Source organism: Corvus brachyrhynchos, unplaced genomic scaffold, assembly GCF_000691975.1.
Source record: "Corvus brachyrhynchos isolate BGI_N302 unplaced genomic scaffold, ASM69197v1 scaffold90, whole genome shotgun sequence".
Classification (NCBI taxonomy): Eukaryota; Metazoa; Chordata; class Aves; order Passeriformes; family Corvidae; genus Corvus; species Corvus brachyrhynchos.
In genome coordinates this window covers 2764860-2780255 of record NW_008236932.1, presented here as the reverse complement: position 1 = coordinate 2780255, position 15396 = coordinate 2764860, and positions in this window count along the sequence as shown.

Sequence of the window (15396 nt, the reverse complement as noted above, 5' to 3'; positions counted from 1 at the left end):
TTCAAAATACATCCAGCTATTTTTATTGTTGTAATTTGTTTTAAAATATTTAAAGCATTAGTACATGAGATCAAGTACTACAATTTTATGAGTCTCATTAGAGCCTTCAATCGGTGAAAACAACAAGGCTGGGGTGCATGAGGTGCATGCTGCTGCTCGAGGGCAGTGCAGAAACTGAGTGTTCTGAGGCAGATATAATCTATCAGGTTATGAAGAGGAGCAATGTTTGTACTCTTTTTCTAGCCAGGGAAGAGTGAAGGTTCTATGACTTCAAGTTCCTTTGATTTTTATCCTTGCACATCAGCTAAAGCCAACCCAAAACCCTTACTACAATCATTCTCCTGGTAAAGGAGTCTGGGTCCCTTGCATTTTGTGCAGTGATAGGCTCCGACTAGATACCAAGGGCTCATCTCCTCCAGAGGCCCCTCCATGATTCTGTGCAAGCTCCAGCCTTAGTGTGCTGCCACCCAAAACAAGGATTAGCCTGGAAATTTTTATTGCCTCAAATTATTTTCAAAATCTATAAATAGAGGTGACAATAAGGGATTTTCATATTCATAGACTCAAAGCCATTTTCCTTCTAGCCATGGAAGAATAGTAAAAGAGTTATTATAAAATCAGGTCTGCACTGTGTGTAGAAGTTCTGAAACATAGCTTTTTGTTCCTTGAATAAAATAATTATTTTAGAAAAGTATATTTCATATATGCTTGTACAGAAAACAAAGGCAAATTGGAATATAGCCTTATATATCCTTATTAATATAGCTTCAAGTGTGTTCTTTCATAACAGCATTAAGATTACAAGCAATCTGCTGAAATGTTACAGAAAAACTATGGTAACTAAGGATTCCTTGTTCCTATGTATTACAATACAATCCTTAAATATATGATCAAATACTACTTATTCTAAGATTTCAGTATGTATGCCGTGTTCAAAGAAAATCCCAGCACAGCTAGAAAAGACCTGAAAGAGTCCAACAACCTCCAAACTTGCTTGCCCTCATAACTTGAATTTGCCATAAGGCAGAAGCTCCAGAAAGAACTGAATAGATCCATTACTTAAGAAAACTTTGAGACAGTTTACGAACCTGGAGTGGTATTTCACAGAAGAAAAAAAACTGTGGCAGGTTTCATACCATGTACAGGCTCCCAAAATACAAACACCATTTCCTAAAACAGAATTTATATACAAATGCAGACGTTATAAATACATGACTCATATTAATTCAGCACTGTTCTCTAAAATGACCTTGCAAATCAGAGAAGACAGGTTCAATATTCCTTTAGAGAAACACTGAATGTGCCTACATGAGCTTTTAGTTTTCATCAGGAGTGTGCTTTTGAAGCAGATCTCCAGATTGTCTCTACTTGCTATACTTTGGTTCATAGCACACAGACATCAGCTTGCTCAGTATGGTTTTCTTTTAGATGAAACTAAACTGAAATGACCTTGCAAATCAGAGAAGACAGGTTCAATATTCCTTTAGAGAAACACTGAATGTGCCTACATGAGCTTTTAGTTTTCATCAGGAGTGTGCTTTTGAAGCAGATCTCCAGATTGTCTCTACTTGCTATACTTTGGTTCATAGCACACAGACATCAGCTTGCTCAGTATGGTTTTCTTTTAGATGAAACTAAAATGAAATACACTTGGAAAAGCCACCTCCTGCATCCCAGCCACAGCCCAGGAGAAATAGTCCTCAAAAAAAAGAGAAAAATTAGAAAAAAACATACAAATCCCCCTGAAATGTGTGCTGAGTGTGTTTCAGGTTATTACCATCCGCTACAGCCCCACAGAGCTGTTTGGTTGCTTGAGTTCTCATGTACACCCAGCCAAAGTTGCTACAGATTGCTGTTGGGGATGTGCACTGCAGCAAGAGTGTATCACTCAAAAGAACAGATCCTGCAGAATATTACATTTCAGAGTGAAGAAGTTTTGATAGGAGGGGGGAAAACTTAGCAGAAGAATATTTTTTTGAAGAAGATTAAAGCTATAGATAGCAGTCAACAAACATTGAAGTGGGGTTACTGTGCATTGTTAATAGCACTGGTTGTTTACAGTGGTAAAAATTTTTCTACTATCTCAAAAACCTGTATAATTTTGAGTTGGCATATTAATGGCTTCTGAATCTGTCTATGTGTGCACATTTTTTTAATATTTTTTGAGTTTTTCTTTTTGAAAGGGTGAGTTAATATTTTTGTTAATTAAGACAAATAAGAATAAATTGTTGGCTAAGATATTTTCTGTAGTGTAGCTGCTAGGATTAAGATTAAGTGGCAAGTGGCTGTGTGATACAGCAATGTGTATGAATTTGCATGGGTAGAAAGGAGATGTGTCTTCTCCCACACACCTTTAGAGAAGGAGTTTCTAGAGAAAGCCAAGCACCTTAAAGGACTTTACTGAAAAATATAGCAGTAAATGTGAACATCTCTATGAGGTTTGCCACGATTGTTAATTATGCCCCACTGAGCATGAAAGAAAAGAGTAAGAAAGAGAATAAATACAATTATAGGGAAAAATCAGGTGGCTTTTGTTTTTGTAAGATTACCAGTATTCTGTAGTATTCATGGTGAAACCCTTGGATTGTGTTCAATTCTCATGCTGCTCTTAAAGGAGACAGACTGTTTGTTCTGATCGCCCGAGTAAGTTCCTGGTTCATCATGAGGTGGCCTTCCCATGTATGGTCATAGAATAATTGAATCCTAGAATGATTTGGGTTTAAAGGGAATTTTAAAATCATGGTTCCAACTCATCAGTATGGGCAGGGACACCATCCACTAGACCAGGCCCCCATCCAACCAGCCTTGAATACTTCCAGGGGTGGGGCATCCACAACCTCTCTGGATAATCTGTTCCAGTGCCTCACCGCCTCCACAGCAAACAGTTTCTTCTTAATATCGAATCTAAATCTACCCTCTTTCAGATTAGAGACATCTTCCCTTGTCGCCCTGGAAGAAGTTGGTCTCCAGCTTTTTTGTAGACCTTTCTGGACGGCTGCGATAAGGTCTCCTTGGAGTCTTCTCTGGGTTGAACAACCCCAGCTCTCTTAGCCTGCCTTCAACAGAGGACATGATGGCAAAGCACTTCAGTTTGCTACACACTTGAAGTAGTGCAACTCAAAACACTTGTTTATGGCTTTAAACATCTCTTTCTGCCACCTGGCAAAACTACCTTACTGTCTAATCTTGTTGGGAATCAGCATAGGTACAACAAGATATCATTTCTGCTGGAGTGGGATGTTTAAGTGATTCCCTGTCATTAAAGTCAACAAGGTTAATTATAATCATCATAAGATGCAGCAGCACCGGCTTTAAATTAGAGTTTTTCTGTCTTCTAGGAGTGGCTGATAACTACAACAAGGAGGAATTAAACTGAAAGAGGCAGGAGTTGGTGAATACTATATGCAATTACATATTGTCACACATAAAGGAGAAAATTACTAAAGAAGAAGGCAGATCCAGGGTGAATATAAATGAAGCATGATGGCTTAAACACTGTGAAATTTTACTAAATCATCAAGACTCATCAGAAAACTATTCACTATTAGGCAATGGTCAGCACTGTTAGGAATCATTTGGCTTTTGGAGCCTTTGGAAATCACTATTTTCTAATAAATTTCTTACTAGTCTGGCTCTCCAAAGTGAGGTGGCATATTGTGCATTTTCTGAACCTTGCAAAACTCACCATGGCTTCTTCCAGAACATTTTAAAAGCTGTGGTACATTGAGGTGCAGTGTAAAACAACAGAGTACAGCAAACCCCAAAAGAATTCCACAAACACAACGACAACAAATCGGGGCACTATTTTTAATAAGGTACTTGACTAAAGTGATGTTGTTGTTGACACTGGAATGACATTTCTTACTCATATAGTACAAATGATTTGCATTTAGATTTTACTAAATCCGCTTCTACTTTCAGTGACACATCCTTGCTAAACAAGCATCATAGAGAGGAGACAGTATTTTGATTTTTGCTTTTTTTTTTAAACTCTTTGAACTTCAATGCTGTTTTTAAGAAACATAAAGAATTCTTCTAGTTTATTGTTTGTTTGCTTTTTCCATATTGTAGTCATTAGGGCAAATATCTTGGCTCAAGTTAAATAAAACATTTAGTTGTTATCTTTGGCAGATGGATATTCTTGATGGTAGACTGAATTTGAGGCCCTGTGCTCAGAGTTCAGAGGTCATGTGAGAATTTGTTATGCTTTCTGGTTAACTCAACAAAATAAATGAATCTGGTAAAATTCTCATGAAGTGTTTATTTTTTAATGTTTCTATAATAAACAATAAATTATAATTTATGAGGCGTAATTGAAGAAAAGTCTAGAGGAAGTTGTGTATAAGATTAGGGGATTATTAAATCAACTTTATTGTGTTTTCAAATCTTAAAATATTTTACAGTTACAATAAATTGAAAGTGCTATTAACCCAAAAATTTTAATAATTTAATAAACATTCTGCTGTAAAGCAGGGCATATGGCCAAATCCCAGAGTGATTTGTGCACAAAGTATTATAATAGTAATATATTTTTTTGTCTTTACCTAGATAGTGGAAGAGTAATCTCTTATTATTCATAACACATGGTGATTGGTCATTAGTTTTAATGAACTGCATCTAAGAACTTGCAGGAGTTAGGAGGATAGCTGACATCCCCCTCTTTTTTCTCCATCTGTTGCAGGCTGTTAGATACTGCTGTTGACTACAAGGAGGGAGCATCACTTACTATCTCTCTTGAAGCATGTTGACCTTTTAGGCTCTTGCCAAATGGACTGCAATGTCAATATACATCTTATGAGAGACTGAAGGCAATTATTCATCTCTCAGTGCTTGCCCAGAAGGAAACAAATAGGAAAACTGTGAATTTATTTCTCTTGAAGGAGGATGAGACGGAACAGAATGAGAAAGCAGCTGCTGCAATTGGGCTGTGTGTGAGTGTGTGCATTCCTTATTTTTTAAAAATTATTATTACTATGTTTTGATCATTACCATGAAAATTGTCTGGGGGAATTTTTTTGCACATAACCTTGGCAAACTCTGTCCTGACAGTAGAATGTAACACAGTGAAAAATCTGAGATCTTCTCCAAGAGTAGATGTTCAGCACTGGATGGTGGGAGCAGTAGGGTGAAAGAGATTCAGTACAGGACTCTTACCAGATCTTGATATGGAAGGTCCAACAACAAATGCTGTAATAAGGTAACTGTTTTAATAGGAGGAGGAATGCAGATACCCAGCAAATCTTAAGTCCCTTCAGTTCCTGGGCACCCTGAATTTGTGCAGCATCAGTTGGAGCCCAGACAGATTTTCACACATCACACTGTTCAGAGCTGACCCTGTCCATGAAGGAAAGCTCTCCCTTTTGGTCATATAATTTCTTCACAAGCAAACAACTCTGTTCTAAAGAGAACTTCTTGCAGCCTTTTTAGGTAAAGGTAAGACCATAAACATTGTCCAACAAACAGTACCCAGTGGAAGCTGCCTACAAAATCCTCTCTTGCGATGTGTAGGCTTAGTTTATGCTGCAGCCAAGGAACTTTTGTTGCACAGTACAGCCCTGAAGGCCTCACCTTATGTGTAGCTCAGTCCAGCACAGTCCTGCACAGTCCCATGCTTCGTTAGGTTCTCTGTTCTGTTTATCACTAGTTCCTTACTGTGCAACACTCTCCCCATCAGGATCAATAGAGTAGCTATCCAACAATGGCATAACAGACGGTAGAGTTGCATGTAGTGTGACATCTCCATTTGTTGACAATACAGCACCTAGGAATCATAATTTATTTTAATAATATCATTTATGAGAAATATTTCAATAATATACTGGGTTTTTTTTCTGGAAATTCAAGTAACTAAAATAAAAAGAAATCCCTCATTTTCTTCTACTTCTCCCACGCTAGAAAGACTCTACAGATGAGATGGACGAGATTTGATCCAATTTGCAGTGACTTAACAGAGAGTTGTATGATAGCTGATAATCTATATAGACTATTTGCATCATATACAATTTCAAAATCTATTGAAAAGATATGCATATGTGCATTAATTCATCCATTTTTTTGCAAAGGGAGAATCCATTTTCTTTCAGATTATGCTTATCTCATGTGAAAGGAATCCTCATTTATTAGTGGATAAGACCATGTTATCAAGTGACTCTTTCTACCTTTGAAGAAATTTGATTGTGTGACTGTGTGTATATATATATATATATATATATATATATATATGTGTGTGTGTGTGTGTGCACTTCAGATACATTTTGACTTAATGAAGAGCTTAATAAAAATCAGCATTCATAGCTTCTGTGTAGTCAGATAAATTAGTAAATGCACAAACTGAGCTCTTATGTATTATGCAAAAGATTAGTTCTAAGATTTGCGTAATGTGCTACAAACGACCTACTGTTTCAAACAGAAGCAACTTGGTAAAAAGTGGGTTGAAAGCTGAAGTGACGTCAATGAAGTAATTACTCCTAGCTTGGCACATCTCATTCATTGTCAAAAGTTCAAGTCCCTGTAGCGCTGAGAGAACAGCTAAAAGACATTGAAGGCAGGTTAAAGCAAAAATAATACTGTGGCGGTGCAAGTGGCTCCATCCACTCTGTCTCCTGAGGAGAGAATTCAGACAACTAGCTGTGGTGGTCAGCAACCCAAGTTTGGCATGTAACTTTCAGTTACAGTGAGAACCCATGATTCCCTTGTTCTGTCTTTTGCATATTTTTCTCTGATTGGTTAATGCTTCCCCCTCAGTGTTTTATGTATGAAGTTATGTATATTCATTTCCCTTCTTTAAGATGTATCAGTTCTAGAAAGTTCTTTGTTCCTCGAGGCCCCATTGGATCCTCCCCTAAGCCCCTCCTATGTGTTGTTCCCATTGGTTCCCTTGCTGTCAACCCCGTCTACTTCCCTTTACCCCATTGGCTGTGATCCCTCTCCCGGCCTATTTGTACCCAGTATAAGACCCCCGGACACTGTTAAGAATTCGGCTCTTTGTTCCTGTCCTTCGCTGGAATAAGCCTGCATGGAACACAAACGAGAGTCCCCTCTTTTTTTTTCTCTGCCTGCGTGCCTGCCTAACAGGAAGATACAGCCCCTTTTGGGTGAGGAGCTCTATCACTTTTCATTGTGTGTTGGGCACTGAGTGTCACCTTCCAGAGGGCTTTCAGTGTTGACATCTGAGCTTCTTTGTGTTGGCACACAAGGGGTATACTCACTTCTGCCAGCTCACAGCTGCAAACCCCCTCATAATACAACAACAGTCAGCAAGGAGGACAGAGAATGGTCAGTGCTATGGGGACAGCAGGGATTCTTAGCTCTTCAGCATCTGATCCAAAATCCCATTAAAATGGAAAGCAGTCCTTGTGCCTCCTTAGAGAGTGTTATTATTCTGAACCACAAACTACAGATCAGAGTTATGAGGTTGTATTGATTCAGACCTGGCTACACTGTTAACTAAACCTTAAATCAGTGCAATTTCTGAGAAGGGGGAAAATACTCTTTGCTTACAAATCTTGAAGTAATTATTTAGTGGATTGACTACATGAGAAGCAGCAACAGCCTGAATTTACGTAACGAGTCTGATGATACCAGGGCGCAGCAGAGAGAGTGGAGTGGAAACGCATAGACTCCAGTCAGTCCTTGGTTTGGTTTCATATGTGGTCAAATCCCTCACTTGCTCTTTCCTTAGGTGTCAGGTAGTAGAAGTTTTTCTGAAAACAGTCTCACAAAATTTTGTCTTGCTACAGCAAAGAGCTTACAAGCACAAGTCCATGGCACTAACACAACTCAACATGGATTTTCTGAATCAGCATTGATCTAACAGTATTATTTTCTAGCTATTTCCTATATAGGCATCCTATAGTGAAGGCATTTCAGTTCCTACACACTCCTGGGGGTCAAAAAACGTTTTGAATTGGTGCTGTTAATAGAATTTCTTAACTTGCTCTCAAACAAAGGATAAAATGGGTATAGAATGGTTAACTCCAGATTGACTGGGGCATGTGAACAGAGCAATTAAAAGAGATACATACCACCACTGACTGCGCAATGGGCTTCTCTCTGTCACATGCTGGAAGAAGCACAAAGGCATTTTGTGTTCTATGTTGGCCAGGCATACAGGTACATAAATTAATTTACTGTAATCTTAATTTAATTTTTAAGGGGATTCTTAATAAATTTTTTAGATAAATCAGTCAATACACAAAAGTATTGTTGCTTTACTTATTTTGGTCTTATTGAAGGGAAAAAATAGCCATAAATGTTTTTTTACTTTTGGGGCAAGAAGAGTTGGCAATCCAAATAATTTTTTGCTGAGGCCATCTTAAATTATGGTTTTCTTAGGGTAGAATAAGGTCTAATCCATTCTTGTAGTATAAAAATGTGGGCTGCACAAGTTGAATTTCAGTGTTGCCAATTTGTGCAGCTTGTTAGTATTGCTCTTGTAATGTCTGACTGTTCCAGTGAAGCCTCAGGCACTAATGCCATGTGAAAACATAAACAAAAAATTAATAGGTCTTCAGGTCACAGAAAAGAATCTTTGAGAATCAGACATACTTGACGAACTGAAAAAGAAGTAATTTTTGTGGCTGGGGGCAGAAAGAATGGTTGACCAGCAGTGTGGAGGGGCTGGGGGGGGCATTACAGCTTCCAGAAGAAATGGCTGCCTTGGGGTGTCTGTGGTCACTGCCGCACGGGACGATGTGTCCTGTGCTTTGCTTTTACAGCACTCTTAATGTGCCATGTGTTTCTATCGCCAACAGGGCTCTGTTTGGGAAGCCTTGAAGAGTTAAGGGCCTGTGCATCCTCCAGAATGGGATCTGCACCCCAGCGTGACCACCCAGGGCTGGTGAATGTGTTAGCCTGCATGGTCTGTGCAACACTAGCACTTGTTCCTACTCTGATTTCTGCTATTCTTCTGATTTCTTACACAGTGCTGCTCAAATGATTGACTTTTAAATAAAAGCCCTGTGTTGCTCAAAAACAAATGAAAGAGTGAGAACTCCTTCCTTTCATTAGCACACACAGGCATAGATGGAATAAATGAAGCAGCTGCTTTCAGTACTGAGATACCTGGGTTTTATTCCAGCCACTTTATCAGGAGGAAGATTATGTGCTTGAATGTCTTGTTAAAACCTCTTTTGGGAAAAAGAAACAAGAAATTGAAAATTGTATACTTAATTCAAAAATTTTATAATTTCAGTGCTTTGATCATCATGGGGGAGTAGCAAAAAAGCAAGTAGGGTATCTAATTATGGTAACTGGTTTCAGAGACTTGGTAACAGCCACAGGCACAGTGGATTGAAGTCAGGTCATTTTTATCAATAAGATAAAGTCTCATTGTTTCACTAGGAAACAGTGTTTGCAGCTATCTTATGACAGCCAGTGTTCTGTCTTAATTAGTAATATAATTTCTACTTCACCTAAAACAGCTGAAGGGTTCTCCTGGGATCTATTCTTGGATACAATTTTGTTTAATCTTATTATTAATGGTAATGATTTTTTTTTTGCTTGGATTATGATCTGTATGCCAATGATTCCATTATTTAAACAAATAATTATTACACATTACAATTCCATTTACTGCATGACAATAACAAATCATAGTTAGAGCTCATTCAAAGTAAATTAGTTCTAAAACACTAATAAAATTAATTGCAAGATGCTTGATTGAAAAATAGAAACAGCTAAAACAGGAGCTCTTTATCATGGTCTTTGATAGTATATTACTTAGTGGAATAAAGCTACTAGCCTTAAATATCTTGGTGCTTGTTAGCAAACAAAGAGTAATTGAAACTTGGTTGCTAAGAAACATTATTTCTCATTGTTGACAATCATGATTTTCTTTGATTGCTGTTTCTATTGTTGTTCATTACACAAGCTAAATGTTTTCCCATAACATTGTGAAAATATGCTTTGGATTCCAGTTGTTCTATGTGATACCACTGAGTCTGTTTAAAAAGCTTCCAGCAGCATGGTATGCTCCTGGAAGAGTGGTGGTGTGGGATTTTTCTGTGGTAGATGTAAATTTTTGGAACGCAAAAGATACATGAATGACAGCTGTAATTGCAGTCCAAGGTTAGCAATGCTAACCTTCTCTCATATACTGCAGGTGGAAAAATTCGTAACCATACTTTTCTTGATGTCTAAATGTCTTAGCAGCAGCACTAGATGCATTTTTCAGATGCTAACACTTGACTTTTGGGAAAGTAATTTTAGTAATCTGAAAAGGGGTTTTATTTTTAAAGTATTTTAAGTCACAAAAAAGTGGCTTTAGTTCCCCTCAAACCATGAATCAAATTCCATAAAAAATGTAGCCACATTTGTAGCTGGAAAAGTATTCTTTGGCAAAAGTCAGAGCTCTTTGATTGCTGATGCAGGCAGCCATCTAGAATTCCTTCTCCAAGCAACTCTGTTTGATTAGTCATGTAGCTGGCAGATTCTATTCCAAATTTTTTTGTGATTAATGCAAGGGATGAAAAATTAACAGCAAAAAACTCATCCACGCTAGTTGATTATTTTGATCCATTAAATGGGAAAGAGGCTTGGAATAAAGACTTGCACTATGAACTAGAAGAGTCAGTGAGGGTTTTGTGTTCTCCAGCAGATGAGTGATTTTCCTTGTAGAGAGCTATGTCATATCCCTTTTTTCTTGTCTGCTGAGGTGTCTTTTAGCTATTAACTTCCTTAGGATGGCTGAGTGTTGCTTATGCCTCTAAGAGCAAAGAGTCCACAAGTGCAGGAAGTGCACACTGCAACAATTTACATGACAGGATTGGTTTACAGAGCAATTTACAGCATAAATTTTCAGACTGGGAATGTGTGCTTTGGAAAGACGCCAACTGCAGTTTAAGGAGCAAGGACGTATTACCAATTTTATTTTGACTACAAGTTTTTTTCAGATCAGGACTTACAACCTTGTGTCTGTGAAGTACCCTGAAAAATTAAGTCGGAACCCATCCGAGCACAGAGCACAACTGTTAAATACATCAGTCCTTGTGCTGTAAAAAAAACATACATCATAAGAGAGATGCTTCTGCAGAAAGAAAGAAATGAAATTTGTGTCTGTGTGTGTGTGTGTGCATATGTGCCTGATTATCAGTTTCACATAGAAACTCATTGTGGCAAAGTGTGTTGTCTGCTGTAGTCCTCTAAAGATTGAATTTCCATGCTGAAAAGTATGAGGTTGAACTCTTTCAAATAATTTCCGTGTCTGAAGGTATTTTTTCACTTTCTGCTCTGAAAAGCTAGTTCTTTTCATTTGTTTAGAGAGGGATAGCTTCTGCTTCTTGAAACAGCTGGGAAGTAAGGTTTGTATTTATTGTGTAAAAGAGGAATATGTGGAAGAGCATCAGACTTCTTAATTTTCTTCTGAAAGGAAACTAACTTTTGCAATGCATCTCAACAAGGATATCCTTTGTGTGTTTCCATGTGTAGTAAATATATGCTGATGTTGATAAAATCTGTTTTCCTAATGAGTGTTTTAGTATTCTTTTGTTCCTTTGTATTAAGTTCCTATTAACTGGCTTACTGTTTAGGTACTGTGACTAATTCTTGGTTTCTAGTACCTAATTTGATTACCTAATTAATGGTTTCCAGAGTTCCAGAATGATGGTACTTTTATAAATGCAATGCAGCTACCACTGTTTTTGAGTGTGGCAGGAAAGGACTGAATGTCAGTCAAGTTTCTACTGAAATATTTTAAGAGAAAATCCTAAGAGAAGAGAAAGAGAAGAGAAAGAGAAGGATAGAAGAGGAAACCTACAGCTGAGAAGCAGAATTTGCCCAGCAGTCAAGGCAAAATTTTAACAGATTTTATGTGATCTGAATGAGGCAATTACATATTTAAAGGGAGTTTCTCTGTTAGAGTAAGCCAGACTCTGTTTCTCTTGAGAATCCCTCAAGTTTTCAGTCTATGTATTCTACATGTGCTGTACGATTTTGCACCATACAGGAGCCAAGCTATAAATTCTGCTATTTGTTATCTGTGTGGAATTACAGAATGTGAGGCTACCTAGTCTTTTGGGATTTTATTCATTCAAGAAGAGAAAGTGTATTCATAAAATCTAGTCTCCTAGTAACAATGAGGAAGTACTATCTGTGTATGGAAAGCAGATGAGGCTGGGGTCGGTGACTTTATGACAGCTATTCCAGTATATTTTATTTAAAAGGCAAAATTCCAGAGATTTAATGCTTTTGAAAATAGTGCTATGTAAAGCCTATGTTTTATGATGAACACAATAGAGGAACATCAGTGACAGCAAAGAGTGATTTTAATTTCCTTAAATATTCCCTCTTTCCATAACAGTCCCTGTGTCACATCATCCTTATAAACACTGCTGGAGTCCCACAGTAGGACATTTACTCTGGAGAGATGTTTGTCACAGGTCTGCTGCGTTCAACTCAGGAATTCAGTTGCATATAAAGCAATATGTTGAAGGAAGGCAGTTTGGAAAAAAGGGAGGAAGGCTTGAAATGGCCTCAATAAAACCATCATCTTCTGCAGGTTAACTTCCCCCAGGTAGTAAGCCTCTCTAAGCAAAAGAGAAGACCAGAGACATTAGTATGCTGAATCTGTGCTGCAAGAAGGATTATAAAACAAGATGCTGAACAGATGTGACATAATAGGAGAAGTCAGTGTAAAGAGGAGAGGGAAGAACACATTTTATCAAGCTGTGCCACATGTTTTGTGGAAGCTGATACCTACATCAAGACTTGACCCACCTGACATTTCACCTCTATCCAGGTGTTTGTTCTCCAGACGTGGTGGTTGTAGGGGGATGAATGGGTACAACTGTAATGTGGGTAATTTCTGTATTTGTGTTCATACTCATATTATGCTATCTATGAGACCAGTATTGATGCTTGCATTCCCAGTTTACTTCAGAAATGATCCCATTAAAATCAATGACCATATTGGTCCAATTCAAGGGAAAGGAATCTGATGTCATACCAGTTGAGAAGTGTGTATGACAATTCAGTTGCTCATGAAAGAAGCACCAAGGGCATTCAAAGCTGCTACCTGAAACAAGAAAGCGAGAATTTTCTGCCTTTTTCATGAACTAAAAGGAAGATTTTTAATATCTAGACCCTCATCTAGTTATGATGCTGTGCATGATAGTATCTGTGGGCACTGGATTACATTTACTGTGCTTTCTAATTACTCATTACACATACACTCTTGTAAATGTCATTACACTTTTCTGGGTGGTGATGGTAGAACACGTCTGGGCTCTCTCACCCCCCAATGGCTATGTTCAATGTCCTCTCCATACTGGTTTGAAAAGAGAGTTAATCCTCCAGCAAGCCTCATTAAAAGAAAAATCTTAGACCTCTTAAAAATAAAAAAAAGAAAGAAAAGAAAACAGCTGTCAGGGTCTTAAGTTTGGGGGATGGTTTACAGTAGCCTGAAAATCTTGGAATATTTATGTGCATTTTATTCTGTGTATGCACAAAGCACTTGTCATTCTGAGTCAAGAGAATGAGATGTTTGAGTGCTATGAAAAATGAGACAATGTTCTGCTACCAATGTTTGCACCTTTGTGTTCCGAGTGCAAAGTAGATGTGGCGTCTTACCAGCCCAGATGGGTAATGTTTTATTCCTGCATTATAATAATAAAAGCACCTGTGAACAGCAGAAGGCAAAAAAGTTGTAGTGTTGCCAGTTCTTGAGATGTAACTCTGAGCTTCATGCTTTTTTGTTTCTTATGGTGCCAAAAGTCAGAAACTTGACCTTTATTTGGGAAAACTTTTAAACTTTATTTTTATAAAAAGGCTCTTGAAAACAGATGGAGAACATATATGAACTATATGTTCAAATGTCTCTCAAGCCACATACAATGAAACATCATCTAACTATATGAAAAATTTAGGATTAATAGTTTGTTCAATGGATAAGATTCCTCTTTGTATTTATTTTTTTATGATGGGGGTTTTTAGTGCATAAATTACAAGGCTGAGGCCCTTAAATATTTTATACATTTTTATTTTAATATGTCTCTGTTTGTATCACATTTCTGTATCTGGCATAGTTCCATACTCAGTGTTTGTTTCAGAACACTTACTTGGGCTTCAGTCAGTCCTGAAAATCCTTTTGCATATGTTTAGAGTTGAGGCATATGTGCATGTACTCAGTTACCAGGTGTGGAGATACTATTTGGTGTGAGTAAAGTGTTCAGGAGCTGTATATTGCCTACTACTTATATAACAAAATGGCTTATGCCTCCGACATAAATTAGTCATCCAAATTGTGGAAGTCAGAACCTCACAATCCCTCAAAGTCAAATTTTGATGGAGTCGGAATCCCGCTCTGGGATATACAATCCTCTATTTGTAATGCTTTGCACTTCCACTATTTCTTTGCACTTTCACATAAATCTTTTTTGGATACTGTTTATATTTTGGGTTTCAGATATTTTAGTGTGGCTGTAACTTTTCATTTGCACCACCTGTTTTTCCAGGGAAATATAATTGGTCTATTCCCCTTTGCAATATTCTATATTTTATATTCACTTTAGCTGCCTGCCTTTCTTCCTCCACCCCAATAAATTCTTTATTGCAGATTTTTTGTTTCTCAGAAGCTTCCAGATTAATTGTTTCTGTTTTAAAGAAATGCATAAAACAATAATTGGTGACGGCATTACTGCTTTCAGTTTAAAATGCTACTAACTAGAATGACATTCATTTTGCTGGCAAAAGTGAGGTAAACTAGAAATTCAGAATAAAGAAGTTATTACTTTTTTTTTTGTTTGTTTGAGAAAAAGATTTTTAAATGCTGTACACTATAACCTATCAATGAAAAATTTTTATCAGTGAGGGCTTTTACCCGTAGTGAATAAATGTTTCAGGGTAAGAGGTCAAGGACAAAGACCTCCCTCAGCTGTCAATATTCAGGCAATTGATCTTCTGCTTTTATTTAATCTCACCAGCCATTTCCCTTCCTTTCCTCCCCTTTCCCTCTTTTTTCCCTTCCCCCATTCTACTCAGGGAAACTAAATGTTCCTGCTGCCAGCAGAGCTTAGTGTAAGTGTAATATTACATGAATCAAAGGCCCTTTAGGCCATGATATAGACTGGTAATTTATTACTGAAGAACAGAGGCTTTTTTGAAATTTCCTTTAGTTCAGGCAGATCACTATGAATTAACTAGGCAAGAGGGCAGCAGGTGCTCTCATTAAATTTACAGTCACTGCCAGCAGACAGGGAAGCATTTAAAAAAAGAATATGCAGCTGTGCTGACACATGTAATTGCAACCATCCAGAGACTCACAAGATGTGTGGGGGTAGCCACAGACTTTTGGTCACTGTGCTCGAGCTGTGCTGACACACAAGGACCAATGCACATTGTGCTTGTGATTAGGTCCCTAAAACGGCAAATTGCTTTTACTAGACCTCCAAATGTTGTGTG